The 15,412-nt window shown below is 32.4% G+C and overlaps 1 protein-coding gene and 1 long non-coding RNA gene across 10 annotated transcripts in view; one reads left to right on the forward strand and one right to left on the reverse strand.

The window, feature by feature from the left end:
* LOC108371389 (syntaxin-binding protein 5-like) overlaps nt 1-15,412 on the forward strand; it is a 552,451-nt gene that overhangs the window by 273,333 nt on the left and 263,706 nt on the right. The gene's annotated exons all lie outside the window — the stretch shown is intronic.
* LOC108371485 (uncharacterized) overlaps nt 6,012-15,412 on the reverse strand; it is a 24,173-nt gene continuing 14,772 nt past the window's right edge. Inside the window, exon 3 of the long non-coding RNA XR_001848755.1 lies at nt 6,012-6,025. This is a non-coding gene — a long non-coding RNA (uncharacterized LOC108371485). The remainder of the gene's footprint in view (nt 6,026-15,412) is intronic.

Below are 15,412 nucleotides of genomic sequence, written 5' to 3' on the forward strand. Positions count from 1 at the left end.
TGTACCATTATTTTCTTCATGGCCCAATTATCGGATCTACACTCAATTACTAGAAGACTACCTCTGAGGAACCACCTTTGTTTTAAAAAAGAATTATAGAAAATGGGTAACGTAGTCCAAAGTTACGCGGTAACATACCTAAAAAAAAAATATTCAGACGAATTGANGAGGAACCACCTTTGTTTTAAAAAAGAATTATAGAAAATGGGTAACGTAGTCCAAAGTTACGCGGTAACATACCTAAAAAAAAAATATTCAGACGAATTGATAAAATATGCAGATTAATATTTAATTAAGTGTTACGGATGTTTTTTTTTTAATACAAACCTGTTCTTGGGAGTTTATTTATACGAAAAATTAATTTCTGACATCTATTTTTTATTTAAAGAACCGCAAGATTACACTACAAAGTAAATTACATAGTTTTTACTATTGTAACAGGAGAAGTTACTGTATGTATTTTTTTATATGTACAGTGTCGAACAAAAGTTTTGGCACAGTGAATTTTCGCAATACATATATGCAAAGTTTTTAATTTATTCCCGATAATTTTTGCACTTTGATAAAATAAAATTGAATGGATTATTATATTAAACTGCATACTTGGAAATTTTCTAAAAAATCTGTATATAAAGTTGCAAATTAGTATGCAAATTTATTGAATTTTCCCGAGTTTTTCACAAAGTTTACACATTTGATTTTTATGTGTTTTGGTGTAGTATGAACTATGTTTTTATAAAAAATTATCGGAAATAAATTAGAAACTTTGCCTATGCGAAAAATTCACTGTGCCAATATTTTTGCNACTATGTTTTTATAAAAAATTATCGGAAATAAATTAGAAACTTTGCCTATGCGAAAAATTCACTGTGCCAATACTTTTGCTCATTACTGTAAGTAAATAAAACTTTAACTTTAAAAAACAAAAAAAAAATTTACAATATTTCAAAATTATTTTTCGAATCATACATTTTTTATGATTAACAATGTATTTATAGTTTTTTTGGTTTTAGATCCTTTTTGTTTTCAACTCGAGGTATCATTTTTCTACATCCTATTGTCATAGCTATAACTCCCTCTCTATATTTATCCATCAATCAATTTTATAACGTTTTTTCGGCATTTTTCCTAATTACAAGTAGAGCTTTATAAAACTTTTATAACACCAAATGTTTATCAAGCTTATATTACATTTACATTGAGCCCAAATGCGTCATTTGGGCGAGAAACCTCAAATGCGAGGCCAAATCACGCATTTCTCCATACAAATTCACATTTCCAGAATGACGCATTTCGACGCATTTACACAAAATCACGAAACAAATGCGTTCCAATTGCCGTACTATTTTATTGAACGCACTCAGAAACAAAAGTTCCACAAAAGCTTTGGTTTGTCTTTGACATTTGGAATTTTTCAAACACAAAACAAACACAACGAAATAAATAAATCTTTGAAATTTGTGTGTAAAAATTGTTAATTTATACAAGAGCTTTACACATTTTTAGTTTAATCAAAGAATAATTGCCTTTTTGTGTCCAAAAAGCGTTAACAATATAATAAATGTAGTGTTTGTTTACATACATTTTGTTTTTGTCTTCCCTTTTCATTTGATGAGAAGTCAAAGCAAATGCGGATCAAGCAGTGTAAACACCTTCAAATGACTGATTTCAAATCACGCATTTTGGTCCAATGTAAATGTAATATTAGGATTTTGTGTTATCCGGGCAGGCTTATTAATTTAACCAGAGGAGAAGTTTATATTACATTTACATTGAGCCCAAATGCGTCATTTGGGCGAGAAACCTCAAATGCGAGGCCAAATCACGCATTTCTCCATACAAATTCACATTTCCAGAATGACGCATTTCGACGCATTTACACAAAATCACGAAACAAATGCGTTCCAATTGCCGTACTATTTTATTGAACGCACTCAGAAACAAAAGTTCCACAAAAGCTTTGGTTTGTCTTTGACATTTGGAATTTTTCAAACACAAAACAAACACAACGAAATAAATAAATCTTTGAAATTTGTGTGTAAAAATTGTTAATTTATACAAGAGCTTTACACATTTTTAGTTTAATCAAAGAATAATTGCCTTTTTGTGTCCAAAAAGCGTTAACAATATAATAAATGTAGTGTTTGTTTACATACATTTTGTTTTTGTCTTCCCTTTTCATTTGATGAGAAGTCAAAGCAAATGCGGATCAAGCAGTGTAAACACCTTCAAATGACTGATTTCAAATCACGCATTTTGGTCCAATGTAAATGTAATATTACCCTGTTACCCATTTTAAACTGCCACCTGTACTGTATCAGCGGGTAAAGATGTCAAATTTTTTATTTAAAACTTTAGGTAGGGAATAAGCGAGTGGATGAAAAATATATAACGCTAAGAATGGCACATATATATGTATATGAAAGAATACACACATGCGACGACTCTAGCCCTTGTCCTTTAAATTGTAGTTATTTTTTTCTTATTGTATTAAAAAAATAACGTTCGTAACACTTTAGTAAATATTCCGTATATTAACTTAGTATATATTAAAGAATAGAAGATGACCCGGTGAACTTCATATCATCTATAATTTATTTGAATTTCACTTTGATCAATTATAACAAATCTTCAAAATGCAATTCAATGAGATCACTAACAGCTGTTATAGCTGATAAAAGATTCCACACCTATGAGATGTGCCACGCCCCCTTTTACAAACTCATTTATATACATATATCTTTCTATGAGCACCTACTATAGGTATCTGTGCATTTCAAATTTCGAGTTCATGTGACTATACTTCCGAAGTTAGAGCTGATTAAAAATGTTCACTATGGGAGGTGCCACCCATCGTCCGGAGCACCAGTTTTATTAAAAAAAAAAAAACATTCGTAACACTTTAGTAAATATTAATCTGATTATTGACTTAGTATTAATTAAAGATATTTTCTTTCAAAATTGCGCAGGCTCGAAATTGGTTTTAGGGCTATGGTCTAAAGGACTTTTTTTCTTAGAATTTTATGTAAAATCCGAATCTGCTAGGAACGATGACGAAAAAAAATTTACCCGCCCTAATACATATGTATGTATGTGTAACAAGTAATTTTTAGCAAAAAAAACCGACTTAAAAAAATATATAGNAAAAAAAGGTTCCGTACGTCATGCGGACTGCGCCTCTCGTGTCGGTTGGGCGGGAATGGAGGGTAAAAAGCCGTTGGGATTAATTTATTAATTTATTAAAATAACGGGACTAACTTTATTGGCTATTGCGCCAAACCGTAGCTGAAGTGAATCGAACCGAGCTTGTTCGTACTTTCACTTCCTATACAGTTTTGTAGCCCAATTAACTCTAGTATGAAGTGGAAGTTTCAAGCTGCTAAAAAATGCCGCTGATTTTTGGCAATTTTTTTTTTTGCTGGCAATGTCCTTCATATAAAAGAAAATTGTCGGACATACTTTGCATGGAAAAAACGTGAAACACCTTCAACCAAAACAATTCTCAAAAATCAACGAGATTTTTTAGCAACTTGAAACTTCCACTGTATTATACTAAAATTAAGTGGGCTACAAAACTGCATACCACAATTTTGTCTAAAGATTCTGATTAAAAAGTTTGAGATTTGGGTGAAAATTTGCAAAATTTTTATAATTTTTGTACAACGTTTGAAATCTGAATTTATATGGTGTTTGTTGTATAACCAGCTTGACTTATAAAAAAATAATAAACATTAAATAAACAAAAGAAAAATAGCCAAAACGATCAAAATATCGCACTCCTATTATTTTGTAGACAACTGTATATTATAGACTTCCGCATTACAGATAGCAAAAATACATATAAACTAACAAAAGTAACCACTACTGCAAATGTTGGGGTATCGAGGTAATGTATCGATATTTTTACTCGAGTATTTCGTTTAAAGCATCGATGCCAAAGATACTCGGAAAGGAACAAAAAGTATCGGTAGTGTCGTATTTGTGTGAGTAGCAGTGATCGGACTTGAAAAAAAAATGTTTGTGGTAGAATCTGGAAAAAAATGTGGTAGATCTCAGGTTTTGGATCAAACTTTGTAAAAAAATTAAAAATATTCTGCAAGGTTTCACCTAAATTGCAAACATTTTAATTAGAATCTAAGAAAAAATTATTTTAGTATAATAAAGTGCAAGATTGAAGTTGCTAAAAATTCCGTTGAGTTTTTGAAATTTGTTTCCTTAACAGTGTAAAGCAGTTCCTTCCATATATTTTTCGAACATATTATGAAATATTTCTACAACCTTGCGGAGTGCTGCCAGCTTTTCTTTTTATCACATCACGATGTAGCGGACAAATGTGGCCCGTTCCAGAAACCGCTACTTGGGATTTTCCGATTTTGACAATTCTCAAGTAAAGGTAAACAACGCTTTAGAAACTTTAGATACACTGAAATTTTCTAATAATTTGCAATTTAACACAATAAAACCATGTTTCCTGTCGAAAAATTGAATATTGAGAAAATTTACTATTTTTCGGTTTATTTTATCCCCCCGTTCTGCCTGTTGTTAGTATTTAGTGTTGGACAATTGTTGCTCTTAAAATTAAGAAAATTATGTCGAGCAAAAAAACTTTTCAAAAACGCGAATATGTGGTAGACTTCAGACCTTGTGTGGTAGATGCTCAAAAAAGTGGCAGATCTACCACAATGTGATAGAAGACCGACCACTGGTGAGTAGTATCGTCCTAACCCTAAATCCGCCTCTTGCGCTAAATATGGGAGGCGCTTGGCAACGTTTAGTGCGCTCCATAAAAACTGTCATCTATAAAATAACACCTACTCGCTCGCCAAACGCAGAGCGTTTGAGAAGTATGATGGCTGAAATTGAAAATATTAAAAATTCGCGGCCCTTAACGTACGTTCCTCTCGATAACAGCAACGCTGAAGCGATCACACCAAAACACTTTTTGCTGGGGAGCTCAAGCGGCATGAAACCATATGCGCTCTTGGACGACAGCGCAGGTGTGCAAAAAAGTAGTTGGGTCGAATCCCAACGGTGTGCAGATATGTTTTTGAGACGCTGGTTGATGGACATTAACATGCAGGACAAAGTGGCATGAGAAGGTGGGGCCATTGTGTATCGGGGATTAAGTTGTTGTGGTTGACCCTTCATGCCCTCTCAATGTCTGGCCACGAGGCAAGGTTCTGGAAACGAGGTTACCAAAGGTCGGGCAGGTACGTAGTGCAAAAATCCAGACTATTAGTTGTATACAAAACCGACCGGTTTCAAGGATTGCGGTTTTAGATGTGTATCGAAGTGTGGAGTAGGGCGAGAGAAAACTTCTTGCCATACTACGGGGTGGATTGTTGCCGCCACTCTCTAAAATTAATTATTTTTCTAGAATAATATTTATTTTATTTTCAATAAAATAAAATGACATCTGTCACGGGTCTTAAGACGAGTTCTATAATTGCGCCAATTTGATTCGCCAATTCATACTTTACTTAGTTCGTGCATACAAGTAGCTCATAAGCAATTAATCAAGACTGCGTCATACGTCCTGGTTTTCTTACCTTAAAGCAGAGGTGGGCAGCCTCAGCAGAGCATTTTTGTAGTGTGCGTGCAATTGATGTCACTTTGTGCGTGCGAACAAGTCGTGCAGCCTCTGTGGGGAAAATCTCTAGTTCTGAACTGGTGCGCTTCTAGTCAATTTAGATTCACTACTAGTTCGCGATAAATCTCTTTTTCATGCAAACAACTGGCGAATTTAACACGGCGAAGTCATAGGAATTGGAAATTGTCCGTTGCATTACCTTCTCTATAGTTTAGAACTAGTTCTAAATTCGACAGATGGGATCTAGTTCGCTTTGCACCCCATTTTCTATAGTTCCGAACCAGTAAAAGTAACAAGATGTTTTCAAACAGTCTTTTTAGTTTTACCATGGTCGCGATTTTTAATTATTTGCAAAGAAATGTGTTTTCAATCTGAAATCAGATTTGTTTGAATGAATGTAAATCAAATTGGGCATCTGAAAACACGTTTACATACCTTTGGCTGTAGCTGAATTTGCAAGGTGCTTGCTGTTTTTGGTCAGATTCCAGCAGGTCCCAAAATGTTAAACTGTTACCACAAATTTTAGTTTTGTGTTACCAAACTATGAAAAAATATCTGCATATATATCTGCAAAGTATAAGTGCAGACTGAAAGCGTATTTGAAATAAAAACCCGCCAAGCAGAAATCTATGTAAAGTAAACAAGCCCCCGCTGCATCCCTTTTTTGGTAGTTCCGAACTAGTTCAAAATTCGAATTCAAATCTAATTCGTTCTGCATCCCTTTTTCTATAGTTTCGAGCCAGTTCCAAATTCGTCATTTTAGATATAGATTGCTAAAAATAAAATTGTTTTTTAAAAGTACCAAATCTTGCTGCTTTTGAACTGGTGGCGATCTAGTTACTATAGGACTGGTTAGTTTTTAGCGATAAAGATCTAGTGCGGAACTACAAATTCGGTTCACCAGTTCGGGGTTGAATGAAACTTTCGCTGCTTTATCAAGTAGAGCGTGTATGTAAACGCGAATACAACGCAAAGTAGCCCGCCGTGCGCACGCTGCCCAGGGCTGCCTTAAAGTATGTATAATTTAATGATATCATATTTCGTAAATTGATTAAGTATAAGTTTTTATCCATAATAGGAATTTTAGCACACATAAATGCGTTGAAACTATGCAATATACAACTTTAATTCACATCCAGCTGGCGTAGTTTTCGTTCAAAATTCTAAGAAGATCAGGTCGCTTTCCTTCCGTTAGGAAACTGTCCCAACAATGACTAAATATATGAATACCCTGCAGCGGAAAGTACTAGTACAGAACTAGTGAATTTACCAGTTTTCGGGAGTCGAATACCGGTACCTCGCAAATCTACCACCCATGCTTTCTAATGTCGCATTACCAAATTCAAGCTTGAAAAGGAATCAACGTGACTTTTGGTTAATATTAACAATGCCTTGATTGATATTTTCAACAATGATTTGGTAATATTAACCACAATTTTGTTCACATTAACCAAACGTTTGGTTGGCGATTTTTCGTTTGAATACGTTTATGTTCTGCACTTCACAGATGCTTTTCCATAATTTGGAGATACAAAACAAAAAAACGGGATTAGCATAGATTAGAAATAACAGCAAGCATCTCTACACACTCAGCTACAGCCGCTTTATAAATGTGTCTTCAAATGTTCAAGTTTAATCAAATTTCTTCGTCGTTTGTTTTGGTTCAGCACTTCACAGAGGCTTTTTCGTAATTAAGAAAAACCAAAAATAGAAAAAAAAAATAAAAATTATGTAGCGCTGACGACATTCGTACTGCTGGAAGCCAACAAATAACAGCAAGAGCCTCTGTTCGTTCAGCCACTGCCTTACATACGAATTTGTTCTCAAATGTTCAACTTGAATCACATTTCTTACAGTGGGCTTGCTGACAAAGAAAAAATCAAATCATAACTTGGTTGCAAAAACCATTGTGCTTTTGGCTCAGTGAGGAGGTGACAATTGACTCCCGCTGCGTAACTTGTTCCTTTAATAAGCCACTTTTTTCGTTGTGAACTTCACAGATACTTTTCATAATTAAAAAACCGAAAATAAAAATTTTAAATTATATGTTCTGCCTAATGAGATTTGAACCTGGACACTCTTGGCCGCAACTAATTGTAGCAAGCATCTTTGCGCACTCAGCTACAGGCATAACATGTAAGTGTGCTTTCAAATGTTCGGTTTGAATCAAGCCAAATAACGCGACTGGTACATTTGTTCAAATTTGTCTTTGCTATTTACAGGGTGGCGTTATTTGGAAATTTTTTATTGGGCTGAACTCATTCTCTATAAAAATTTCTAGACAACACCATCCTGTGCTCGGTCGTACAAATTTTCACTTTGTTTGAAATTTTATTATTAGGCTGAACTGATTCTTGATGATAATTTTAACAAATTTAAACTCGCTATATCTCAGTCGTTTGTGTATCGATCGATTTGAAATTTCACACAATAAACTACAAACAATTGCAAAGAATTTAAGTATAACACCACTTCTTAATATTCAGTACAAAAAAAAACTACAGGTTTACTTACAGGAACTTCGTCCCGCCAAAATTATTTTTTTGTATTGAAACATTTTGGTTCAACATTTTCACCAACAGTTTACGTTCATGATTTACAGTGACGCATTTATCTTCTAATATTACATTTTGGTGGTTGTCAGAAGGCATATTTCCATTGCCGCACACTGGGGCTTCTTCATAGAGGGCGATGCTCAAAACTCATTTTTCGAAAGTTGGTATTTAAGATATAAAATATATACCAGCAGAGTCATAACAAAGTAGCAAATCTCGTGTATAAACATTGGGTTCCGAACTACTACCAGTTGCCGCGTACAACAGATCAAACTTAACTTTTCAGTCAGAAAATTTTTTTTCCGATATCGAAAGCGAGTTCATATGTGTTATTAAAGGCTGTCTTTTTATGTTTAAGGTTACTATTAGTTTAGAAGGAACTATGTCGTTGAATAAGCAATGTGTGCTGATTGTTTTACAACTTTACATCATTACATAATTTCAATGGTTTCTGATATATAAGGACAAAATTTTAATAAACAATTTTTTTTTCATAGTGAATTTTTAAATTCGTATTTTTTCCAAAATGCGCAAGGTTCTTTTTCCGAATCTTTTTTTGTTATAACCGCAAGTCTTTATATATAAGTAAACTTAGAAGATTTGCACAAGAACGTTGCGCATTTTTGAGAAAAATATGTTTTAACGTTAACTTATTAATTTTTGTCAGGCACATTTATGTCATGTCATTATTTTATCAAAAATATATTCCAAGTGGGAGTGTTTTAAGAAAAATTAAAACTAAATGGAAGAGAATGGTATATACCGTATGTATTTATTCTTTATTTCAATACTGTTAACTTTTATTCCAGACGGAACCCTTTTATCCATTAAAAATCGGGATTTGTGTGAAATATTTTTTAAAAGCCCGTCTAAATTACTACAATGCAAGTTCAGAGATGTGGAACAATATATTTTAAGCGAAACCAGCTGCCCAGCTTCGAAAAGAAAGAAGTTGCAAATATATGTACTTGCGCAATTTCAAGAGCTACATTACCTTAAAATGGATCAGATGCGGTAGACACAAAAATAGATTTTATGAATCGGAAAAAGCGTGGTTAGAAAAAACTTGTCAATTCGTGGTGTATCAGATACCTAAAGGAGGAAGGCTCACTAAAGACTTTGGAGAATTTAGTGACCAGTCAAAACGTAGGAAAACTGCCTAGCTTCGTCAAGATTATTCCCACGAACAATTAACGTTCGCAGCACAAACGAGCCTGCGAGCTAGTGGAAAGCGCAGTGAAACCAAACAAGTTCTCGACACTATTAATCCCCCATCTGAAGAAACTTCTCTGAACTGCCGCATGTTTTTTTCGAATCGCGAAATAAAGATTTCAAAGCGTATCGTGAACGTTTTAGCCGAAAAACTTCAAGGAAAGCTAACCTTGAAGGTGCATTTCATCGTCTACTTTATTCTTCTGGTCCTCATATTACGAGTTTAAGACCTTTACAAACAGTAAAAAAAAATCATTTGATCCAAAAGTAAAAGACATGCTTTTAGGAGAGAATTTTGAATATACACAACCTGAATCTGATGATTATATAGACGAATAAAATTTTTATCGCGCCTTGTACCGTTTTGTTATTGTTTCTATTTTAAGTAATCTTTATGGCCCGTTACCATAATTACAATTATCAATGTACAATGAATTAGTTTTTCAGTGTTTAGAACACGAAGTGACCTATTGGAAATAGTGGATGATCTGTGTTTATTATTTTTCCCTAAATATCTACATATTTTTCAATTTAACAAGAAAAAAAAATTTGTTGAACAGTGTTAGTACACAAAATAATGAAATAATATTATAAAAATAATATTATATTTCTGTTTTGGATGTGTCTTCGTAGTTTTCAGCAGAAAAATCCGGTTACAGACTTTTGAGCCCATCCAAAATGCTTTTTGTGGAAATTTCAAAACCCTACCGACTAATTTTATTCGTTTTTATAAGAAATATTATTGCCTATTTTTATAGATGTTTTAAAGGTCATTTAGAGATCGCGACCTGACGATTTAGGTCAGAAAATAGGATTTTGTAGATTTATGAGTTTTTGAATGACTATTTATGATCGATTATCGATTTCAAAGATCGAATATGATCTGAGAAGAGGATATATAGGCCTTTAAAACGGTATATAATAATCTATTGTCGGAATAGTCTTTTTGGGATTTTTTATCGGGTAAATCAAAAAAAGACCCATATTTCTCTTAATTTTTTAAATTTTGACCATCGATAATTTCTACAATTTCAAATTATGGAATACTATCTAAAATTAAATCTATTTTCAACTAAACAGATACCTCACTTATTGCAATCGCTTAAAAATTTGTCGAGTTTAGGCGAATTTTTTTAAATACGGCCTTGAATTTATATGTGTGTATGTGTCGGAATTTCAGATTTCATCAATATTTATTCAAAATTGATATATACAATCGCTCTTTAGCAAAAAAGTGGTTTTTCAGAAATTTTAGGAAAATGGGGGTGGCACCGCCCACTTATATGATATATGCATATCTCAAAAACTACTTGACCGATCTCGACCAACTTTGGTATACACATTGTGCTTAGCCTCCTTTAGTACCGTCTTGAATATTTTTGAATAATCGATTGCAATAAATGAGGTATCAATTTAGTTGAAAGTAGATTTAATTTTAGATAGTACTCCATATTTTGAAATTGTAGAAATTATCGATGGTCAAAATTTAAAAAAATTAAGAGAAATACGAGTATTTTTTTAATTTACCCCAAAAAAATCCCAACAAGACTATTCCGACAATAGATTATTATATACCGATCGATCTTTGAAATCGAATTAAAAATAGTCATTCAAAAACTCATAAATCTACAAAAGTCTATTTTCTGACCTAAATCTAAATGACTTTTAAAAAATCTATAAAAATAGGCAATAATATTTCTCATAAAAACGAATAAAATTAGGGGGTAGGGTCTTGAAATCTCCAAAAAAGGCATTTTCGACGGGCACCCTAGTGTATATGCATACTATGATACGTAATAGATTCAGTCCGTTTGAAAGGCGCTGCACCTCCTTTTCAAATAGCTTGCGAGAAGCCTAGAAAAAATTTCGATGAAAAAAAAATTTTTTCTCGTGTTCAAAACTATCCTATCTTTTAAGTTGGAACCAACAATACAACACAAAATTTCATTAAAACCAGTTAATCGGTTTCGGAGGTTAGCGTAAATGAACACTGTGACACAGGATTTTTATATATTAAGATAACTTTTTTATGAGAATTTAGAGGGTGTTTGTTTTTAAATGCAAAAGTTGTGTTATAAAGTCTGAACAAAATTTTTTTGTTTTAAAATAGTATTGTAGATGACTATCTAAGGAAGTTTTTGCGAAAGTTTCAGATTTAAACATCAAGTAGTTGCAAAGCTATAACAATATTATTATGACCGCACGGTTAACAGATTAGAGCGCTCTAAAAGGCTTTAAAACTCGGAAAAGTAAAAAAAATACCTTTTTTATTAATAATTTCTATGTTAAAAGCCTTGATCTTTCGATTGAGATAAGTAAAAACAATATTAAAAATGACCATAATTGAGAAAAATTACAATACAAATTTCGTTCAGAATTTTCACCATGATAATGGGAAAATTTTGGAAATCGCATAGTGCCATCGTATAGCCGGTACAAAAATCTATAGAAATCATAGTTTTCGAGTTATTTTTCCTATTTTCTGTTTGCTTCCAGCTAGTCGAAAAGAATGATGTTTTGCACCGCTCAGCGCGTTTGGGACATTTGACGTGAATTGCCCCATATATATGTATATATAAACATATTTGAAAAGAAACCAAAAAAATTTAAAAAGTAGTAGTTATGTAGAAAAGGAGTATCTATGTATCGCTTTATTTTGGTACTTTTCAGTCCGATATTTGCGTAATGGTCACACGAGAGAAACAGAACATGGATAAATTCAAAATTTATTATTTGTATTTAAATGACAAATAAGAAATTCCTTTCTATAATAAGGGAGCACTATTAAAACGAATTAAATTTTCTAACCAATAATCGGACTATACTTTTCCGAAGGTCTTTAACGTGCTGAATTCGAATCTGACCCCAGAATAGCCCAATCACGTCAGGTTTTCGAGATATTCTAACCTAAAAGTACAAAAATCACGGTTTTTGGGCACATTTGAACTCCTGTAACACGATGAAAAAATTTTTTTTCCAGAAAGATCATCTCGTGATCTAAAAGTACTACATACTCCTCTTCTACAAAATTCATTTTAAAGCTTTAAAAAATCTTTATTTGTTACCGAGAAGTCGTCTGTTGAATTTACTGAGTTTAGTAAATTCGTTGATATTCTGAAAATGAGGAGTATTGGATAAAACTTTATAAATTGAACAAACGACTTCTCGGTGACAAATAAACATTTTTTAAAGCTTTAAAAAATCTTTATTTGTTACCGAGAAGTCGTCTGTTGAATTTACTGAGTTTAGTAAATTCGTTGATATTCTGAAAATGAGGAGTATTGGATAAAACTTTATAAATTGAACAAACGACTTCTCGGTGACAAATAAAAATTTTTTAAAGCTTTAAAATGAATTTTTGAAGGGAGGAGTAGTTCTTTTAGATAACGAGATGATCTTTCTGAAAAAAAAAAATTTTTTCATCGTGTCACAGGAGCTCAAATGTGCCCAAAACCGTGATTTTTGTACTTTTAGGTTAGAATATCTCGAAAACCTGACGTGATTGGGCTATTCTAGGGTCAGATTCGAATTCAGCACGTCAAAGACCTTCGGAAAAGTATAGTCCGATTCTTGGTTAGAAAACCTTGTTGGCCTGTGTAATCTTTAGACGGTGCAATATGTAACCAATAACTCGATTTCTTACTACCTGGAACATAATAAATATGCTATTGGAACTAGTAATGTAACTACATAGTACGAAAGCCACAATTGTCACCGACCCAGCTGCTGGGTAGTGTGACATTTTGTGAATCACCCATATGATTACTAATATTCACACTTTTTTTCAGGTAACGATGCCGATTAATCGGCCTATGGGGCTTTTCCGATGCCGATTCCATAAAGAAGTATAAATAAATGTATTAATTCATAAAATCAGTTAATTTAACGGAGTTAACAAAACAAAAAAAAATAATAATTGAATTAATTGGCTTGTTATGCAACTTTACATACACATGTATGTACATACATACATACATATTAGGGCGGGTCAATTTGTATGGATCGATTTTTTTCGACATCGTTCCTAGCGTATTCGGATTCTTCATAAAATTCTAGGAAAATATTTCCTCCAGACCATAGCACTAAAGTCAATTTCGAGCCTGCGCATTTTTAAAAGAAGATATCTTATAGTTATATCAAAGTGAATTGCTGTCCGTTAGTCTCGCTATGACCCGAAAACGGCTTGACCGATTTGAATACTTTTATTTATTTTTTGGTTTATTTTTTATAATATCCGGATGGTTAAAACCAGAAAAAAATAGAGAGTTGCCACCTGTTTAAAAATTTCAGTATAAGTAAATTAATGAGATAAACTATATAGAAAATATTTTTAGGGGGGCTGCCACCTGTTTCAAAATTTAATTAAATTAAATTGGTAAGATAAATTAAATATTGCAATATGGGTATCAAATTTAAAAAATTTAAGAAAGGTTACTACTGAAAATATTTTTGAGTCGGGTCGCCACTAATTTCGAAAATTTAATTCAATTAAGTTAATAAGATAAAGTATAGTATATATAATATAGGTGTCAAACGAAAAGTATTTGAAACATTATTGATTAAGAAATATTTCCTACAGGCCTGCCACCTACCTACGCGGTAAAAACTAAAAGCCATACTCGCAAATATTATTCAAAGCTTTTGAAGCTCGCATCAGTGTGGAATATTGTAACTCCGTCAAGTTAGTGTTTATTGATGGCAAACAAAGTACTATCATGTTTGGCAATGATATCACCCCATCGAACAATGCACTTAACCTCGAGATAAAAAGAGAACAAAAGCCGAAGTATTAGCCGAAGCAGTTCGTACAAATGTTCCACTATTGAACTAACAAAAAATATGGCCTACGACTCTTTTATAGAAGCTGTGGACACTGGAGTAAATTTTAAACAAAAAACAAAACCGACTTCAATTCTCATATACAAATTTAAGTGTACCATTATTTTCTTCATGGCCCAATTATCGGATCTACACTCAATTACTAGAAGACTACCTCTGAGGAACCACCTTTGTTTTAAAAAAGAATTATAGAAAATGGGTAACGTAGTCCAAAGTTACGCGGTAACATACCTAAAAAAAAAATATTCAGACGAATTGATAAAATATGCAGATTAATATTTAATTAAGTGTTACGGATGTTTTTTTTTTAATACAAACCTGTTCTTGGGAGTTTATTTATACGAAAAATTAATTTCTGACATCTATTTTTTATTTAAAGAACCGCAAGATTACACTACAAAGTAAATTACATAGTTTTTACTATTGTAACAGGAGAAGTTACTGTATGTATTTTTTTATATGTACAGTGTCGAACAAAAGTTTTGGCACAGTGAATTTTCGCAATACATATATGCAAAGTTTTTAATTTATTCCCGATAATTTTTGCACTTTGATAAAATAAAATTGAATGGATTATTATATTAAACTGCATACTTGGAAATTTTCTAAAAAATCTGTATATAAAGTTGCAAATTAGTATGCAAATTTATTGAATTTTCCCGAGTTTTTCACAAAGTTTACACATTTGATTTTTATGTGTTTTGGTGTAGTATGAACTATGTTTTTATAAAAAATTATCGGAAATAAATTAGAAACTTTGCCTATGCGAAAAATTCACTGTGCCAATATTTTTGCTCGTTACTGTAAGTAAATAAAACTTTAACTTTAAAAAACAAAAAAAAAATTTACAATATTTCAAAATTATTTTTCGAATCATACATTTTTTATGATTAACAATGTATTTATAGTTTTTTTGGTTTTAGATCCTTTTTGTTTTCAACTCGAGGTATCATTTTTCTACATCCTATTGTCATAGCTATAACTCCCTCTCTATATTTATCCATCAATCAATTTTATAACGTTTTTTCGGCATTTTTCCTAATTACAAGTAGAGCTTTATAAAACTTTTATAACACCAAATGTTTATCAAGCTTATATTACATTTACATTGAGCCCAAATGCGTCATTTGGGCGAGAAACCTCAAATGCGAGGCCAAATCACGCATTTCTCCATACAAATTCACATTTCCAGAATGACGCATTTCGACGCATTTAC

Source organism: Rhagoletis zephyria, unplaced genomic scaffold (genome assembly GCF_001687245.7).
Source record: "Rhagoletis zephyria isolate East Lansing unplaced genomic scaffold, Rhagoletis_zephyria_1.1 Rzeph_scaffold_00068, whole genome shotgun sequence".
Taxonomy (NCBI): domain Eukaryota; kingdom Metazoa; phylum Arthropoda; class Insecta; order Diptera; family Tephritidae; genus Rhagoletis; species Rhagoletis zephyria.